Source organism: Canis lupus, chromosome 1, assembly GCF_048164855.1.
Source record: "Canis lupus baileyi chromosome 1, mCanLup2.hap1, whole genome shotgun sequence".
Taxonomy (NCBI): Eukaryota; Metazoa; Chordata; class Mammalia; order Carnivora; family Canidae; genus Canis; species Canis lupus.
In genome coordinates, this window is record NC_132838.1 from 35,449,766 (window position 1) to 35,457,598 (window position 7,833).

At 37.4% G+C, this 7,833-nt stretch overlaps 1 pseudogene; it reads left to right on the forward strand.

Moving 5' to 3' along the window:
* Positions 1 to 6,560: 6,560 nt before the first annotated feature.
* LOC140604106 (large ribosomal subunit protein uL2-like) lies at positions 6,561 to 7,582 on the forward strand (annotated as a pseudogene).
* Positions 7,583 to 7,833: the final 251 nt, after the last annotated feature.

Here is a 7,833-nt window from a genome sequence, read left to right on the forward strand (position 1 = left end):
ATGAAAGAAAATTTTATCTTTTTAAAAGATTTTATTTCTTTATTTGAAAGAGAGAGCGAGCATGAGTGGGGAGAGGGGCAGAGAGAAGTAGAATCCTCTCAGAGCCCGATGAGGGGCTGGAATCAGACCTGAGGGGAAGGCAGACACTTAACTGACTGAGCCACCCAAGCACCCCAAAGAAAATTATAAAGAGTGAAATTTAGGAATGCAATTAGAAATGAAATGCAAATAGCAAGATGCAGAGTGATTTAGAGTAGAAAAATATCTATGTCTTGGTAGATTGGAATGCTTTAGAAATGTGATGCCTGAGCAAAATGGGAGTTTCCAATAATAGCTGCACCATTCATTACTAGATGTATCCAAAATATAGTTAATATTAAGTCCCTGTTTGTCTATAGGGAGGCTGAGAGTGAGAGAAGTTAAGTAATCTACCTACAGTCGCCCAGTCAGCAAGTGGGAGAGCAGAGATTCAAGTCCAGGTCCAAGGCCTCTGACGCTATGCCCCTGACTCCTCACCACAGCACTTAGTAACCATTTCCCACTTTGGTTGACTCTACTGAGGTGATCACACATTTGAGAGTAAAAGGAAAAACTATAAATATGTCTGCCTGGGCAATGGGCATGAACCAAAATAGTCCAGAGCCAACTGGGATGTATCGTCACCGTCCCCCTACATCTCTCCATTCCTAGCTATCTACCAGGTACACAGTGCTTCTGGCCAATTGCTAAATTTTTGGAGCAAATTGATTAAAGTCTTATTGTCAGAAGTTCTTTCACTTTAAAAAAAGCCCACAAAGCAACAAGTACAATTAAGTGAATAGGTAATAGCAGAATTTCAAGCAATCAGGTACCTGATAATGGGAACTATTTCAAAGCAATACTATTTTCCTGGCACCCATCAAATCACATCTCTCATAGGAGACTTGGCCAGCTGGGTATTCAAGCATTAGTGATCAGCTACGTAAGTGTATTGATGGATTCACAGACAAACACTGAATTAATGAGGCAAAAATAAAACGTCTTCAGCCCAAGATGTCCAGCACTACCAGAGACCTCTGTTAGAATTCATATTCAATTCAGAATTCATCAACTTAAGGAAAAATATGGAAATTTGAGAGCATGCAAAAGAGACTAAAGACTAAAACATTATAAATACTTTTAAATGTTTAAAGCTACCACAATATACTGTTTTTCAATCAAATGATATATATCCTTAACCTATCCAAGTTCACAAATGTCTAATAGATGCAGATAGGGAGAGATCATCAAATGCCTGTGTACCATTTGTGTACGTTTTAAGCTCACTTCCATCTTAAGTATGTATGACATCAAAAATAACATTCTACCTGTTTTGCTTTTATTTTAGATTTTTGGTAATAGACTTTAAATTCCACTTATATTTGGAGGGGAAAAAAAGATATCTACAAGAAAAAATAGTGGGAAACAAAGGCGAAACAAAGGTAGAATCAATACTAAAAGAAGAAATGGGAGTAAGGAGAAACACCAACACAGAAGCATGTGAAAGTATGGTCCAGGCTCAGAGGACCAGCATTCTTGACAGAAGTGTTGTTAAATATCAAATCCGGTTGCTAAGAGAGGTGAGGGAATCTCCCTTTCCCAGAAGCCTTTAAAAATAGGATCACATCTGTTGGGATGGGATGATGGTGGCGCTCCCTGATGAGACAGCTGCCGAAGCAAACCTAGAGCCTGGTAATGCCACCCCTTCTATTTCTGATCATGAAAAGTAATAGAGAACTTCAGTTCACCTAGCAAACTGGGACTGATGATGTCTATCATTTTAATATTGTCATAAAATTATTTTCATTGGGTTTTGTAGTACAGAGGTAGGTTAACTAAATGACTCGGGATATAGTTGACTTTACCGCCAAGCCTCAAACCTTACTTAACCATTTGTAAGATTTCCTCAAAATATTATGAAACCAGAAAGGTAGTGAGTTTATGTCCTTCCTTATAAGAAAGTTATAGATAAGGCAAGATACAGAATCCTATTTTTCATTTTAACTTAGTAGGACTTGTATCCAGGGGATTGAGGTTATAGGAGAACCTTACTAAAAATTAGGGTCTGCCAGATCAGGATCCCAAGAAGTAAAGCTTGTATTCTCTGCAGAGATCTGTTATATCCACACTGCTGCCTCCATCACTGACATTTTGTTTTATGCTAAGCTATCAGACTATTTGCCACCGCTCTATCTAATTGCACAGGTATTCGTGAAGCTCCTGGGTTTTTTTGTTAGGCCCTGTACCAGTAATACAAAGAGAAAAGGGTCACAAACTCTGACCTTGAGAAATGCACAATCAAAAAAAATAAAAAGCAAACAGGTGGATTCAGGGGTGGTGGGACCTAACAACAATCTAATTTTGGAGCTGCATTTTAAGGACAAGATTAGAAAACTACAAATCTGGAGTTAAGAATGGAAGGGAATATTTATTGCAGCAAGAAAAGAAATCACAACAAATTACAAGTTTTAAAACTGACAAATTCAAGGAACATCACAAAATCTAGGGAAAAAAAAAAAAACTAGTGTTGGCTATGTGACCGATTCACATCTATGATTTTATTTGTCCAATGTTTTGGTTGCATATTAGTGACCCCAGAACAAGAATTTTTTATATCATTTTCTGTAGAAAGAATAAAATGATAATTCAGTCATCCCTCTGTATGCTTGATCAAAATGTGTTTTCTTCCTGATTGATTCACAGCTTATTCATAATTATATAAGCAAAGTTTCAGGATTGTTGTCAAGCACAGGGAAACCTCAATCAGGTTTCTTTCATATGTGAATTGTAAAAGCTGTAAGATTTCAGGGCATTGCATATTTTCTTGTATATGAATAATTTTAAATGCTCTTTCAGTTGATGATATTTATGAATCAGCTTGTCACTGGTGTGCTGTTTTAAAGGTATATCATGAATATGATTTTATCTCTGTCAGTTTCAGTATTCTATATTCAATTTGAAAGAAATTTATTTTTCCAATACATTCTTGTATTAGATTCATTAATTAGATTATCAAAGAATAGTCACTTAGTAATTTAATTCAAAATTTATCTCTTCCTCTTTATCTTATCTGAAAAATATTATTACAATTTATTGCTTGATGTCAAAATAACTTCTATTGATTTTGTCACTCAATTTTCTTTCATATTCCATTAATTTTCATCTGGATTTAGTCTCATTGCTTTAATAAATTAATTCACAGGTGATAAAAGAAGTGTTCTTTATATATGTCTCAATCAGAAGTTACTGATTTCCAGGTTTTTTTAAATGTAAAATTTCCAAAACATCTATGTAAATTGCAATCAAAATAAAATATTTATGCTTTATCATCTTTTTGAATAAACTTTTCACATCTAGTTTGTGTTTATGTTTTTCTTCCACACATTTGAAAATATATTTTAGAATCATTATACTGCAGTGTAGCACATGGAAAGATCTGAGCAGCATTAGTATGGGCAAACCACGTTGTCATCCTAGACTCTTGAAAGCAACATTGTTGGCATTTTCAAAAACTGAAGTATAATTATCATTCAATAAAATGTATAGATTTTATATAGTGTTCAATTCCATGAGTTGTGAATAAATCCATGTAGCCCACCACCTAAAACAAGAGAGAGAACATCTCTACTCCAGGAAGTTTCTCTTGTCTTTCTCCTATCACTCTGACCCCCAGAGCAACCATTTTCTGGTTTCTTTTACCATAATACATTTTGCCAATTCTTGGGCTTCATATAAATGGAGTCATACAGTATGTGATCTGTGTCTGTCTTAATTTGTTCAGCCTAATGATTTGAAGGATCAACCATGTTGTTGATCTTGATAGTATGTCTTAGTAATTTGTTCTGTTTTATTACTAAGTACTATTCCATTGTATAAGTATACCACAATTTGTTTATTCATCATCTCATTGATGGACATTTGGATTCTTTCCAGCTTGGGGCTATTATGAATATGGCTGCTTTGAACATTCATGTACAAGTCTTTTTGTGAACATAGTATGTTTTCCTTTCTCTTGGGTAAATACCTGAAAATAGGATTGCTAGGTCGCAAGGTAAAGCATGTTTAATTTTACTAGAAACATGGCATATGTACTTAAAATATTCCATCTACAAGGAAAACACGAAAACAAAACATGTAACTGTTGCACAATGCCAAAATGTCAATGAATTTGGTTTTTGGAAAGGCAACTCTTCCTCCACCTGTACTGCTCACCTATGGCTTCTTGTCCACCTTCATTCACTCACCCAGCCATGCAGAATGACTTGCTGTGTGAGTTTGTGAGTATGTGACTCAGGGTCTCCCTTATAAGTCTCCCTACAAGGTACTTCCTCTTGTTGGTTGCTGTTCTATTCTTCATCTGCCCTATCTATTCTTCAATACTCCATCTAGTCATTTTTTATTCTGGGAGGCCTTTACACCAACTTCCTCCAACCCCTCATCACCACTCTCAAGATTGAATGAAGGGTCTGTCCTGGATGACTCCATAGAAACTCATATTTCCCCCAAAAATGTTTGGTTATTTATCTGTCATCACCACTGCACCATAAGCTCCCTAAGAGTGGAGTCTTGTTCACTGTTAGAATTTAATGCCTAGTAAAGTTCTTGACCCAAAGTGGGCACTCAACAAATATTATTTGAAAAAATGAATAAATATTTTGGAAGGCTTGTATTGACATTGGGAGTGGAGAGGTTTCTTTATACCTGTGTGATATTCATGGGGAAATAAGCAGTTGGAATATTGGTCTGCAGTGTGAGTATTGGGCTGATGATATGGGCAGGATGTAGGTTGGTTTAGATATATAAGAACTCTCCTTAGTCTCGGTCATATTATATATAGATATGACTTGAGAGTTTGGGATTGAATGAGATAACCTGGGAAAAGGTGCCATTTTTTAAAATAATTGAAAGTGTTATATTTAGTTATACTAAATATAAGTGTTGTATTTAGTTCCCTGTCCCTGAGGAGGGATTATGAAATAAGTGGGAAAAGAGAGAACTTTGTATTTCTTATGTAAAAAATGTGGACAACTAATTCAAAAAGTATTGTGTTAAAAAAAAAGTATTGTGTTGTGATGTCAAGTAGGGCAATCAAGGTAATATCCTAACAGGTAGATGAGATTGAATAGTGCTATGTTGTTTTCACTTTTATTAGTGCAAGAAAAAAAGCCAGTTGAGTCTATTTTCAAATTGAAGGAGCAAAGTCATTGGAGAGATGATATTATTCTGAAATATGATAGTCAAATGAGACAATCTCTGTTTATACAAAGTTTTTGCTAAGATCTTACCCCATTAAATCATGATATACACTTTTTACCATCCTCAATGACCATATTTTCACTTCAAGGCATAGGTTATGATTGGAAGTCAGAAGTATTCAGGTACTCAAAGCAAAAGCCTTTATCCATAATGAGTAGAACTGATTGAAGACTGTATGAGAGGTTTGGATATTCACCAGGAACTCCAAGTGCTTGCTCCACTTCTTGTATTAGAGATCTAATAATGCTAACAGAGACTATCTCATAATGGATTCTAGATAATGACATTTTAGAGCTGGAAATAAGCTTAGAGACCATGTTGTTCTGCATCTCCCAGGCTTTATTTCTTGGTCAGGACACAACTAAGACATCATCACTTATGGGAATCCTTCTCAGGATATGAATAAGTACATCTTTTTAAAAAGTCACAAACAAATCTTATGTTCTTCTCCTAGAGTTTCATAATGTTTATTATTAAAATGTACATGTTCAAGACTCTGAGAAGTTCCACAGTAAATAAACCTATTTGGTTCACAAAATAGTTTCCAACCTCAAGTGGAAATTTGGATACAAAACCTGATGACTGAACACAAAACTCTGATGCTCTTATTTGATGAACACCTATACACATCTCACAGAACCTACTTTGAGGATCACTAACTAATCCTTTTTTTTTTTTTTCAGATAAATCTCTCAGTGTTCTTATCTGCTTGTTTGACCCATCTAAACTTAATAGCTTGAAATAGTTTTCTCATCTTTGTTTATTGGGATCATCTGGGAAGTTGTTCTCATCCATATAATGTTATTTGAGTCTGCATTAATCTGTAGCTTGACTTGGCTGGAACATCAGGAAAACCCACTCTGATGCCTTGATAGGGATAGATGAAATGCTGAGCTTAGCTCCAGATACTGGTGTGGCTGGGCTTCTCTCTGTCCATGAGGTCCCTGAGACTTCAGCTCTTCACATGACTGTACCACATGATCTCCCCTTATGGTCTCTTCATAGAGTCAGCAGATGACTTACATGCTGGTTCAGGACTTCTAAAAGTACAAAATCAGACACTTCTACCACCTTTTTAAGGTGTAGGTACAGAACTGGTACAGCATCATTTTCATCAGTTCTATTGGTTACCTTAGTCACAGCACCAGCCCAGATCCAAGGGGAGCAAAACAAACTCTGTCTCTCCACGACGATGACAAATCATTTGCAGTCATATTTAATCTACCACACTTCTCATAGGCTTTTGGCATCTTGTGAAAGAAAGAACTTGCTTACTGATACTGGAAATGTCCCCAGATAGCTTTAAGTACCCAGGCTTCTTGGCACCACAGAGATGGCTGACATCCATTGATGTCGCCCCTGATATCCAGGATCAATGGCTTCGGCAAATGGCCAATAGGACCCAGATCCAACATATCAAGTAAGGGGGAGGCTGAAAGACATGCACCAATTCTAACAGTCTAAAACAGAGGTTGACCAACTACATCCTGTGGACTAAATCCACCCATTGTCTATTTTGATAGAGTGTTGTTGGAACACTGCCACACCCATTTGTTTATGTATAGTCTATGGCTGCTTTTGTGCTACAAGGTCAGAATTGAATAGTTGTGACAGAGACCATGTGGCTGCTAAGCTTAAAACATTTACTGTCCAACCCTTTACATAAAATGTTTACCAACCCCTTGTATAGACTTCTATAAGCATTACAAGATGGAAGTCACCTTATTCTGAAATGACTTAATTCATACATATTAGTCAGTTCAGACTACCATAATAAAAATACCATAGACTGCTTAAATAACAGAAATTTAATCTCACAGTTTTGAAGGCTAGGAAGCCCAAGAACAGGCTGCCTGATTTGGTTCCTGGCTCACCCTTTTCCTGCTTTGTAGAGCCTCCGGGAACTACTCGACTGTCATCTCCCACAACCCGGAGACCAAGAAGACTCTAGTGAAGCTGCCGTCGGGTTCAAAGAAGGTCATTTCTTCTGCCAACAGAGCCGTGGTGGGTGTGGTTGCTGGAGGTGGCCGCATTGACAAGCCCATTCTGAAGGCTGTACCACAAGTACAAGGCAAAGAGGAATTGCTGGCCACGTGTGCGGGGTGTGGCCATGAATCCTGTGGAGCATCCTTTTGGAGGTGGCAACCACCAGCACATGGGCAAACCCTCTACTATCCGCAGAGATGCCCCTGCTGGCCGCAAAGTGGGTCTTATTGCTGCCCGGCGGACTGGGCGTCTCCGGGGAACCAAGACTGTGCAGGAGAAGGAGAACTAGGCTTGAGGGGCTCAATAAAGTGTGTCCTTCAAACATTGTATGTTCTCATTCATTTGGGGAATATAAATAATAGTGAAAGGGAAAATAAGGGAAGGGAGAAGAAATGTGTGGGAAATATCAGAAAGGGAGACAGAACGTAAAGACTGCTAACTCTGGGAAACGAACTAGGGGTGGTAGAAGGGGAGGAGGGCGGGGGGTGGGAGTGAATGGGTGACGGGCACTGGGGGTTATTCTGTATGTTAGTAAATTGAACACCAATAAAAAAAATATATAAAAAATAAAAA